Source organism: Lolium perenne, chromosome 7 (assembly GCF_019359855.2).
Source record: "Lolium perenne isolate Kyuss_39 chromosome 7, Kyuss_2.0, whole genome shotgun sequence".
Lineage (NCBI taxonomy): Eukaryota > Viridiplantae > Streptophyta > Magnoliopsida > Poales > Poaceae > Lolium > Lolium perenne.
In genome coordinates this window covers 76,901,053-76,914,427 of record NC_067250.2, presented here as the reverse complement: position 1 = coordinate 76,914,427, position 13,375 = coordinate 76,901,053, and positions in this window count along the sequence as shown.

The window sequence follows — 13,375 nt, the reverse complement described above, 5'->3', positions numbered from 1 at the left end:
TGAACACACATGAAAGGCATAGCATCAGTAGCAATAGCAGGAGCAACCTAGCATGGCATGAGCATCACAGTATGCTCATGAGCTACAACATCATGGCATAGAGAAGAGCAGATAGGGCAACAGCAGTAGCAACTAGTGTAAGGGTATATTGCCCCTATGTGTGGTTTTGGTAATTAATGACAACCCCTATGGACTAATGTTTTCATTGAGTTTATATGAAGGAATATTCCATAGGTTCTACTTGTATTCCATGTGTTGGATTCAAGTATGGATGCCATGTAAATAAAGATACATCTTGTGTATTGACATCAAGATCATCGGTTTGAAGATATATATGTGATATGATAAAGAAGAAGAAATGAAGAAGGAGTTCTTATGTGGAACTCAATATTGGCCATGCTCTATCCTATGTGATAAGCAATGAATGATCAAGATCTTGAGAGCTTGATTCCAAGTGAAGAATTCTTTATACACCTCAAGATAGTATGATAGAGTATGAGAAGATACAAGGTTGAGTTGGGCAAGTTCAAGATGAGAATCTTGAGTGGATCACATTCTTGAAGCTTGCCGTCCATTTGGTGATAATGGACATGTGAAGATGTGCATCAATAGAGCTTTCCCATCATGGTGTATGGGGGAGCATTTGTGAGTCTTCACGAAGCGACGATGATCAAGTGAGGCATTCCGGCTTGAGTGGAGCTTGAAGAGCTATCATCAAGATCAAGCAGGATGCGCAAGGCAAAGGTATGGACTTGCTAGGTTTTCCTTTTACCGGTCTCAAGGTGGTTGTTGGGAGACCGGATTATAGGATGGATAACCGCACTATCAAGAGGGGCTTTCGGTTGGGTAACTTGATCACATCGTCTTAGGGAGCTCAATCCTTAGCATACTTTGCATATCCCTATTGCTTCTTGGTGTTTCTCTGTGAGAGGTTCTTGAGCTTGTTGCTAGCTTTACAACAAGCCCAAGTTCATCGAAAACGGAATCCGCATGCATCTTCTATTGCGTTTTTGAGTTTGGACATCTTCACCGTTTCTTGACGGTGGGAGACTCCCTCTCTAAAATCATCTAAACTGGGGTTCTATTCGTTGTTATCTTTCCACCAAAATTGGTTTCGTGTCAATCGGGGTCCGGACACAAAAGTTATCACAGTTTTTGTATAACATGTTTTCTTGCTCACCCGGTCAGGGACCCGGTCGGACCGGCCCCTGCGCCGGCCGGTTCCGGTCTGCCGCCCGGTTGACCGGGTGCACGGCCGGGCGCCCCGGCGCCAACCGGCTCCTACACTGATGCCATCCGGGAGGACTACTGCGGAACAATTCCCAGTTCCGGTCTCGGTACGGCCCCTGCCCCGGTTTGGACCGGCTGGTCCGGTCCCTGGCCCGGTCGACCGGTCTGTGGACCGGATGGCCCGGTCGGTGGTCCGGTCTGACCGGTTCCTGAACCGGACGGCCCGGTCCCAGGCCCGGTTGACCAGCCTCCTTGACGGTTGACTCAGCCCAACTTTTCCCCAACGGTTATATTTGCTCTTGGGCTATAAATAGCCCTTCTTCCACCTTGGGCTGAGTTAGTTCTTCCCCTTCTTCACCTCCATTGTTGCTATTTGAAGAACTAGCTTCCTCCCTTGATTCCTCCCATGATTCTTGCCCATTCTTGAGGATTTGAGAGAGGAGATCTAGATCTACATTCCCACCAATCATTTTCTCCTCTAAGTGGGGGGAACCCTTTGGATCTAGATCTTGGAGTCTTTTGTTGACTTTCCCCATTGTTCTTCCTCTCCAATCTCATCCTAGCATTTGTTGCTTGGGTGGGATTTGAGTGTGAAGGACTTGAACACCTCTAGTGTTCTTGCTTTGCATCATTGCATAGTGTTGAGCTCTCCACCACGATTAGTTCGAGTGAGAGACCGTGAGCTTGTTACTCTTGGAGGGAGACCTCCTAGTTGGCTTGGTTGGTGCCCCAGTGACCTCTTCGTGGAAGATTGTGAAGGGGCCCGGGCTTCTCCTTCGTGGAGCTTGTGAAGTGGTTGTGGAGCTTGCCATCTCCGGAGTGGAGGAAAAGCTAACCATAAGGAAAGGGCCATTATCCTTCGTGGGTGTGGCTCGGAGAATAGGGTGAGCCTTCGTGGCGTTGGGGAATCCTTCGTGGGACCTCCACTCCTCCAAACGTGACGTACCTTCTTGCAAAGGAAGGGAACACGGGAATACATCCTCGTCTCCGCGTGCCTCGGTTATTTCTATACCCGAGCTCTCTTTCCTTGTGATAGCCATCGTGCTTGAAGTACATATATCTTGCTATCACTTGTGCTACATATATCTTGTGCCTATCTTGCCTAGCTCTAGTTGTTATTGTTACACTTAGTTGAGCTTAGCATATTTAGGGTTTGTGCTTGTAATCCAAACGTTAGTTTAATTCCGCATTCTTACAATACAAATTCGTAAGAGTTTTTAATTGCCTATTCACCCCCCTCTAGGCGACATCTCGATCTTTCAACTAGTCACCATGGCAGCAGCAGAGAAACCAGCAGCAGCACACGCCCAGCAGAAGCACACGCACCGCAGCAGCACATGCACAACAACAGCGGCCAGTAGAGCCAAAGCAACAGCATGGCATGACCTCTGCATGGGGAGGATCGGCCGCAGCTCAGGCTAGAAGAAGGAGGAATAGAGCTGAGAGATAGAAAGGGAGACGGTGGAGGACTTACTGGTAAAGCGGGTCGACGAACACGGCCATGGCGGCCACGGCGGCACACACCGTGGGCACGGCGACGCCAGGCCAAGCCAGGCCAGGCACTGCATCGCCGCAGTACTAGCACCACCATGGCAAAGCTCACGGCAGCGCCACAGCCTCGGAGTGTCGGCGAACACCAGATCGCCGCGGAACCGTGCCTATGTGCAGACGAGAAGGGGGCGAACGGAGGAGGCGATGAAGACCAAATCGACGCGGACTAGCGGGTGCACCGTCGAGGGGCGGTTCGCCAGAGACCAACCACGTCGCCGGGGATGGCCTGAGACGGCCGGAGTAATTCGGCGACGGCGACGCGGGTCACCAGAGCGTCGAGGAGATTTAGGGTTAGGCAGAGGAGACGTCTACGGGGGCGACTGGGTCGGTTGGACCGAGCCCAACGGGCTAGTCCAACCTGATGAGGACATCCCTACCTCACTACTACCTCTGTCATTGGAAGTTGAAGATGAACCTGCTGTGAAGCTCAAGTCCGATGAAGTTCGGATTGGACCAATTACAAGGGCTCGTGCGAAGCTACTTAGACAACATGTGAACTTGTTTCTAAACGATACTTTGATTGATGAGAACTTTATACTGCCTAAGTCCTGTTACTTATGTATCATTAGGTATCAAGAGGAGATGAGCATCGCACGAGGAGTAGAGGAGCAGCTAGACGTGAAGACGGACGTCAAGATGGACGTGAAGCTGGACATGGAGCTGGATATGACGATATCTCATGGACGCGTGAGGGAGGAGCGGGAGGCATGCGCGAGAGGAGAAGTTGACGTCCAGGCCGGCCCAGCGCCCTGTCAGACTGGCCTCCAGACCGGCGCGCCCGGTCCCTGGCCCGGTTCAACCGGGCGGCACGCCGGATTCATCCCGGCGCCAACCGGGCGTCGTACTGGGGCCAACCGGAAGGACTTCTGCGATACTTCCGGTTGCCGCCCGGTCCCTGGCCCAGTCTAGACTGGCCAGCCCGGCCCCAGACCCGGTCAACCGGGTTCCAGACCGACCTAGTCCGAGTCTGTCTCGACCAAATCTATTCTGGGTCGGTTTTACTTGTATCTTTTCGACCAGAACTTGTCCCGGACGCCTATATAAGTGCCTTGGACGACCCCCTAGCTGTTTTGAGACCACGTTTAAGATAAACCCTAGTTCTTAGTTGTTTGCTCTGCAAAACTATTGAATTCCCTACACCATATTGCTTGATATTGTGTAGATCCTGATAAAGTCTTGTGTGATCTGCTGTTCCATTGGGAATTAGACGGTTGCAACTTACCGCTTCGTGGTCGGCGGCTACGTGCGCAAGTGTGTGGAGTTGCGAATATCTTGCAGGGTTGAGAGCTGTTGCATTGGCGACAGGGACCAATCGAGAGATCTCGTTGCGTCATACAAGTTATCATCCACTACATCATCGTGTTTCTCCGCTGCTATCACCCCGTGATCATCATAACCACCGTTGCTTACTGAGAAGATCGGGCCACCCCTTATCATCTTGGTATCAGATTTCCAGTTTTCCTCGGTAAGCCATCCACAATCCACCCCGTAGTTGAGTTGTGAGTGTTTTCCTATCCAGAAAAAGCCAAAATATTAGGGTTAGGGTTTGCCATAGCCTTAGATTGCACAAATTTCGAGTTTTAGTTGCTTTTCGTAGTTGTTTTTGCGTATCTTTTCCTTGCATCTAGTATTGTTAGGGTTTGAGTCTCTCTTATCGTCTAGTGTTAGTTTTTGTTACTCCGAGTCCACATAGCGTACAGTGTGCTTGTTTCTAACCATAGACACAGCCTATCGATATAAAGTGACTAGGAACTTCCCCAGAAGAGACTAGTTTTACCGCTCAACAGGCTGCTCATTAGGGTTTTGGTGCTTTGCATATCTTGTTGGCCGTGTTATCAAGGAGTTCTGTCATAAAATAAAAAAAACAATTTTTTTTGAAAAGAAGCAAAAAGAGCTACATAGCTGCGTTACAAAAGAAAATCCAAAACAACAAGTGAAGTGCTAGAAGAATCAAGTGAAGGCCTAAGTTTACTTTACTGCACCCGTAGTTGAGCAATCTTGTGCCTGTCTCGTTGAGCTTTGCTAGCGTCTCTCTAGTGCATTGCAACTTTTCCTACATATAGTTGCTTTGCCACATCTATCGCCTTGTGTGAGTATCATTGGTTGTCTACAGTCAGCGCTAGAGCTTGTTATTGGTGCAAATAGGTAGCCTACCTACAACCCCACATATACCCTGCTTTGTCGTGTGATCTGTTCTTATACCCTTGATATTCGCTTCGCTACATCCGTGCACTAGTTGTTACTACAAGTGGTAATCAACACTAATTTACTTTGGAACGGTAAGATCTCCTTTTCTTATCAGTTGTTGAGTGAGTTGTGAGAGTACCACCATATATTTTTGATTTAGTGCACTAATCTACTAACAATGTCTGCTAGTGATCATAAACTTGTTAACCAGGAAAACAAGAGTGCTGCAGACTTCATCACATGGAGGGAGTTTGAGGCTCTTCGTAATGAGATGCGACGTGAATTCCGCGCTCAGGACGATGTGCTTAATGGGAAGGTTGAAGAGATCAACCAAAAGTTGGATGCTAAAAATGCGACCGTCACCACAATGTCTGATCAAGTGACGGATATACAGCGCAATATTGCAGATATGCGCCTAGCTATTGAAAATTTGACTGCACAACAATAACAAGACGATGACAAAGATCTTGAGCTTCAAGATGACGCACACAATGCTCGTGGTGCGCCACGTGGTAATCTTCCTCGCGGTTGGGCTCCACTTGGCCGCAATGGTCATTGATACGCGTACAGCACGCGACCGTTGGGAACCCCAAGAGGAAGGTGTGATGCGTATAGCGACAAGTTTTCCCTCAGTAAGAAACCAAGGTTTATCGAACCAGTAGGAGCCAAGAAGCACATTGAAGGTTGATGGCGGCGGAGTGTAGTGCGGCGCAACACCAGGGATTCCGGCGCCAACATGGAACCTGCACAACACAACCAAGATACTTTGTCCCAACGTAACAGTGAGGTTGTCAATCTCACCGGCTTGCTGTAATAAAGGATTAGATGTATAGTGTGGATGATGATTGTTTGCAGAAAACAGTAGAACGAGTATTGCAGTAGATTGTATTCGATGTTAAGAATGGACCGGGGTCCACAGTTCACTAGTGGCGTCTCTCCCATAAGAATAAGCATGTTGGGTGAACAAATTACAGTTGGGCAATTGACAAATAAAGAGGGCATGACCATGCACATACATGTTATGATGAGTATTGTGAGATTTAATTGGGCATTACGACAAAGTACATAGACCGCTATCCAGCATGCATCTATGCCTAAAAAGTCCACCTTCAGGTTATCATCCGAACCCCCTCCAGTATTAAGTTGCAAACAACAGACAATTGCATTAAGTATGGTGCGTAATGTAATCAACAAATACATCCTTAGACATAGCGTTGATGTTTTATCCCTAGTGGCAACAACACATCCACAACCTTAGAGGTTTCTGTCACTCCCCCAGATTTAATGGAGACATGAACCCACTATCGAGCATAAATACCCCCTCTTGGAGTTACAAGCAAAAACTTGGCTAGAGCCTCTACTAGTAATGGAGAGCATGCAAGATCATAAACAACACATAGATAATAAATTGATAATCAACATAGCATAGTATTCCATATCCATCAGATCCCAACAAACACAACATGTAGCATTACAGATAGATGATCTTGATCATGTTAGGCAGCTCACAAGATCCAACAATGATAGCACAATTAGGAGAAGACGACCATCTAGCTACTGCTATGGACCCATAGTCCAGGGGTGAACTACTCACACATCACTCCGGAGGCGACCATGGCGGTGAAGAGTCCTCCGGGAGATGATTCCTCTCTCCGGCAGGGTGCCGGAGGCGATCTCTTGAATCCCCCGAGATGGGATTGGCAGCGGCGGCGTCTCTGGAAGGTTTTCCGTATCGTGGCTCTCGGTACTGAAGTTATTATCGACGAAGGCTTAAGTAGGCGGAAGGGTAGGTCAGGGGGTGCCACGAGGGGCCCACACAACAGGCCGGCGCGGCTAGGGCCTAGGCCGCGCCGCCCTAGTGTGTGGCTGCCTCGTCGCCCCTCTTCGTATCTTCCCCGGTGTTCTGGAAGCTTCGTGGAAAAATAAGATCCTGGGCGTTGATTTCGTCCAATTTCGAGAATATTTCCTTACTAGGATTTCTGAAACCAAAAACAGCAGAAAACAGCAACTGGCTCTTCGGCATCTCGTTAATAGGTTAGTGCCGGAAAATGCATAAATATGACATAAAGTGTGCATAAAACATGTAGGTATCATCAATAAAGTGGCATGGAACATAAGAAATTATCGATACGTTGGAGACGTATCAGCATCCCCAAGCTTAGTTCCTGCTCGTCCCGAGTAGGTAAACGATAACAAAGATAATTTCTGAAGTGACATGCCATCATAATCTTGATCATACTATTGTGAGCACATGTAATGAATGCAGCGATTCGAAGCAATGGTAAATGCAATGAGTAAACAATTGAATCATATAGCAAAGACTTTTCATGAATAGTACTTTCAAGACAAGCATCAATAAGTCTTGCATAAGAGTTAACTCATAAAGCAATAATTTCAAAGTAAAGGCATTGAAGCAACACAAAGGAAGATTAAGTTTCATCGGTTGCTTTCAACTTGTAACATGTATATCTCATGGATATTGTCAACATAAAGTAATATAATAAGTGCAATATGCAAGTATGTAGGAATCAATGCACAGTTCACACAAGTGTTTGCTTCTTGAGATGGAGAGAAATAGGTGAACTGACTCAACATAAAAGTAGAAGAAAGGCCCTTCGCAGAGGGAAGCATTGATTGCTATATTTGTGCTAGAGCTTTGGTTTTGAAAACAAGAAACAATTTTGTCAACGGTAGTAATAAAGCATATGTATCATGTAAATTATATCCTACAAGTTGCAAGCCTCATGCATAGTATACTAATAGTGCCCGCACCTTGTCCTAATTAGCTCGGATTACCTGGATTATCACCGCAATACATATGTTTTAACCAAGTGTCACAAAGGGGTATCTCTATGCCGCATGTACAAAGGTCTAAGGAGAAAGCTCGCATTGGATTTCTCGCTTTTGATTATTCTCAACTTAGACATCCATACCGGGACAACATAGACAACAGATAATGGACTCCTCTTTAATGCTTAAGCATTCAACAACAATTAATTTTCTCATATGAGATTGAGGATATTTGTCCAAAACTGAAACTTCCACCATGGATCATGGCTTTAGTTAGCGGCCCAATGTTCTTCTCTAACAGTATGCATGCTCAAACCATTCAACTCATGGTAAATCGCCCTTACTTCAGACAAGACGGACATGCATAGAAACTCACATGATATTCAACAAAGAGTAGTTGATGGCGTCCCCAGGAACATGGTTATCGCACAACAAGCAACTTATAAGAGATAAAATGCATAAGTACATATTCAATACCACAATAGTTTTTAGGCTATTTGTCCCATGAGATATATATTGCAAAGATAAAGGATAGAAATTTAAAGGTAGCACTCAAGCAATTTACTTTCGAATGGCGGAGAAATACCATGTAGTAGGTAGGTATGGTGGACACAAGTGGCATAGTGTTTGGCTCAAGGATTTTGGATGCATGAGAAGTATTCCGTCTCGATACAAGGTTTAGGCTAGCAAGGTTATTTGAAACAAACACAAGTATGAAGCGGTGCAGCAAAACTCACATAAAAGACATATTGTAAGCATTATAAGACTCTATACCGTCTTCCTTGTTGTTCGACCCTTACTAGAAATTATCTAGACCTTAGAGAGACCAATTATGCAAACCAAATTTTAGCAAGCTCTATGTATTTCTTCATTAATAGGTGCAAAGTATATGATGCAAGAGCTTAAACATGAGCACAACAATTGCCAAGTATCAAATTATTCAAGACATTCTACCAATTACTACATGTAGCATTTCCCGTTTCCAACCATATAACAATTTAACGAAGAAGATTCAACCTTCGCCATGAATATTATGAGTAAAGCCTAAGGACATATTTGTCCATATGCAACAGCGGAGCGTGTCTCTCTCCCACACAATGAATGCTAGGATCCATTTTATTCAAACAAAACAAAAACAAAAACAAACAGACGCTCCAAGTAAAGTACATAAGATGTGATGGAATAAAAATATAGTTTCACTAGAGGAACCTGATAATGTTGTCGATGAAGAAGGGGATGCCTTGGGCATCCCCAAGCTTAGACGCTTGAGTCTTCTTGAAATATGCAGGGGTGAACCACCGGGGCATCCCCAAGCTTAGAGCTTTCACTCTCCTTGATCATATTGTATCATCCTCCTCTCTTGATCCTTGAAAACTTCCTCCACACCAAACTCAAAACAACTCATTAGAGAGTTAGTGCACAATCAAAATTCACATGTTTAGAGGTGACATAATCATTCTTAACACTTCTGGACATTGCACAAAGCTACTAAAAGTTAATGAAATAGAAAAATCCATCAAGCATAACAAAACAGGCAATGCGAAATAAAAGGCAGAATCTGTCAAAACAGAACAGTCCGTAAAGACGAATTTCTAAGAGGCACCAGACTTGCTCAAATGAAAATTATCAAATTTAGTGAAAGTTGCGTACATATCTGAGGATCACTCACGTAAATTGGCATAATTTTCTGTGTTACCTACAGATAATTAGGCCCAGATTCGTGACAGCAAGAAATCTGTTTCTGCGCAGTAATCCAAATCTAGTATGAACCTTACTATCAAAGACTTTACTTGGCACAACAATGCAACAAAACTAAGATAAGGAGAGGTTGCTACAGTACTAACAAATTCCAAGACTCAAATATAAAACAAAAGTGCAGTAGTAAAATCATGGGTTGTCTCCCATAAGCGCTTTTCTTTAACGCCATTCAGCTAGGCGCAGAAAGTGTGTATCAAGTATTATCAAGAGATGATGCATCTACAGCAGGGTTTGGAGTTTTGTCAACCATGCATTGTATTTTGTATACATAAGTTTCAGAGGCTCCCTTTTCATTAGTCTTGGGCTTGTTACTCTCATCAAACAAATTTTCAGGAATAAGCCAAGCATAATTATCATCTAGTGCTTCATACATTCCTAGGAGCTTACAAGGTATTGGTGCTTTAATCTCCCCACCATCATTAACATAATTAGTGTACTTAATTCTATCCATATCCATCTTTTCAAGTGTTCTTTTAAAATCGGTGAACATACCAAGCCTCTTATGCTTAATAAAAACTTTTCTAGCTTCTTTGGCTATATCCTCAAATTCTCGCACAAGGACTTTTAAAACAAAATCTCTCTTTTCTCCCCTCTCCATATCAGAAAGTGTAAGAAACATGTGTTGTATCATAGGGTTGAGACTAATAAATCTAGTTTCCATCATGCGTACCAAACAGACAGAGGCATCTTCATAGGTAGGGACAGTTTTTGCCAGGGGTATATCTTCAAGATCTTCATGCATACTAACATGGGTGAAAAATTCTTCTATATTATCTCTTCCAATTATAGACCCTTGTCCTACCGGTATATCTTTTAAAGTAAAATTAGGAGGAAACATGATGAAATAAGTAAGGCAAATGCAAGTAACTAATTTTTTTGTGTTTTGTTTTAGTGCAGCAAACAAAGAAGTAAATAAAATAAAGCAAGACAAAAACAAAGTAAAGAGATTGGAGGTGGAGACTTCCCTTGCAGCGTGTCTTGATCTCCCCGGCAAAGGCGCCAGAAAACAGTCTTGATACGCGTACAGCACGCGACCGTTGGGAACCCCAAGAGGAAGGTGTGATGCGTACTGCGGCAAGTTTTCCCTCAGTAAGAAACCAAGGTTTATCGAACCAGTAGGAGCCAAGAAGCACGTTGAAGGTAGATGGCAGCGGAGTGTAGTGCGGCGCAACACCAGGGATTCCGGCGCCAACGTGAAACCTGCACAACACAACTAAGATACTTTATCCCAATGTAACAGTGAGGTTGTCAATCTCACCGGCTTGCTGTAACAAAGGATTAGATGTATAGTGTGGATGATGATTGTTTGCAGAAAACAGTAGAACGAGTATTGCAGTAGATTGTATTCGATGTTAAGAATGGACCGGGGTCCACAGTTCACTAGAGGCGTCTCTCCCATAAGAATAAGCATGTTGGGTGAACAAATTACAGTTGGGCAATTGACAAATAAAGAGGGCATGACCATGCACATACATGTTATGATGAGTATTGTGAGATTTAATTGGGCATTACGACAAAGTACATAGACCGCTATCCAAAGATGCATCTATGCCTAAAAAGTCCACCTTCAAAGTTATCATCCGAACCCCTCCGTATTAAGTTGCAAACAACAGACAATTGCATTAAGTATGGTGCGTAATGTAATCAACAAATACATCCTTAGACATAGCGTTGATGTTTTATCCCTAGTGGCAACAGCACATCCACAACCTTAGAGGTTTCTGTCACTCCCCCAGATTTAATGGAGACATGAACCCACTATCGAGCATAAATACCCCCTCTTGGAGTTACAAGCAAAAACTTGACCAGAGCCTCTACTAGTAACGGAGAGCATGCAAGATCATAAACAACACATAGATAATAAATTGATAATCAACATAGCATAGTATTCCATATCCATCAGATCCCAACAAACACAACATGTAGCATTACAGATAGATGATCTTGATCATGTTAGGCAGCTCACAAGATCCAACAATGATAGCACAATTAGGAGAAGACGACCATCTAGCTACTGCTATGGACCCATAGTCCAGGGGTGAACTACTCACACATCACTCCGGAGGCGACCATGGCGGTGAAGAGTCCTCCGGGAGATGATTCCCCTCTCCGGCAGGGTGCCGGAGGTGATCTCCTGAATTCCCCGAGATGGGATTGGCGGCGGCGGCGTCTCTGGAAGGTTTTCCGTATCGTGGCTCTCGGTACTGGAGTTATTATCGACGAAGGCTTAAGTAGGCGGAAGGGTAGGTCAGGGGGCGCCACGAGGGGCCCACACAACAGGCCGACGCGGCCAGGGCCTGGGCCGCGCCGCCCTAGTGTGTGGCCGCCTCGTCGCCCCACTTCGTATCTCCCCCGGTGTTCTAGAAGCTTCGTGGAAAAATAAGATCCTGGGCGTTGATTTCGTCCAATTCCGAGAATATTTCCTTACTGGGATTTCTGAAACCAAAAATAGCAGAAAACAACAACTGGCTCTTCGGCATCTCGTTAATAGGTTAGTGCCGGAAAATGCATAAATATGACATAAAGTATGCATAAAACATGTAGGTATCATCAATAATGTGTCATGGAACATAAGAAATTATCGATACGTTGGAGACGTATCAGTCGTGGACAAGATGATGAAGATGGATTGGGTAAGCCCAAGTTTTCTATACCCAAGTTTGAAGGAGGAGCTGATGTTGAAAAATACCTCAGTTGGGATCTCAAGATTGAGAAGTTATGGAGCTTACATCCACATTGTACTGAAGATCGGAAGATCAAGCTTGCTTCTTCCGAATTTGATGGCTATGCTTTGCGTTGGTGGGATGCTTTTGTTCGTAACCGAGAAGAGGATGGTGAGCAACCTATACGCACATGGCGTGCTATGAAGGCGACGATGACTTCTCGCTTTGTGCCTACAAATTACTTGCGGAATATATTTGATAAGTTGACACTTTTGAGACAAGGTGTGAAGACTGTGGATGAATACTACATGGAGATGGAGATGGTTATGCAGCGTGGCCGTGTCCGTGAGTCTCTCGAGATGACAATGCAGCGTTTCCTCAACGGTTTGAAGTATGATATAAAGGGCGTTGTTCATCACTACAGTTACACCAATATGAATCAATTGTTACATCATGCAAGAGAAGCTGAATCACAGTTGGCTGACGAAGTAAAGGTCAAAGGTCGTACTACGGGAGCTGGGCGTTTTACACCCCGCGCGCCCCCATCTATGGCGCCAGCGCCATCGACGCGCTCTACACCTTTCTCTACTCCGCCTAGCAAACCGGTCTCCAATGTGTCTAACACAAAGAAGTCTGAATATGCTGCAAGTACGAGTGGCTCTAGCATGTCAACTGCGCGCAACTGTGATATGCTTTGTCATACATGTGGTGGCAAGGGTCACTTCAAGAGAGATTGTCCTAACCGCAAAGTCATGATTATCAATGAGGACAATGAGTATGAGACTGGAGATGATGTTGATCCTAATGCTCCAGAAGATGATGACTATGACACTGATGGTGAAGATGCATATCCGTCTGATGCTCGCACCATTGTTGTGTTGCAGCGTGCTCTTAATGTGTTGCCTAGTGCATCTACTCAGCGCTGCAATTTGTTCAAAACAAAGGCTTTAGTTGGTCCTGACAAGGCTTGCAAGGTCATTATTGATGGCGGGAGTTGCCGTAATTTAGCAAGCAAGGATTTGTGTACCAAGCTGAAGTTGAAGTATCTACCGCACCCGCATCCATACTATATTCAGTGGTTGAGCGACAATGGTGAGATGAAGGTAAACCACATGGTGCGTGTTGAATTTGCTATTGGACCGTATAAGGATTGCATTGATTTTGATGTCGTTCCGATGATGGTGTGTCACGTACTA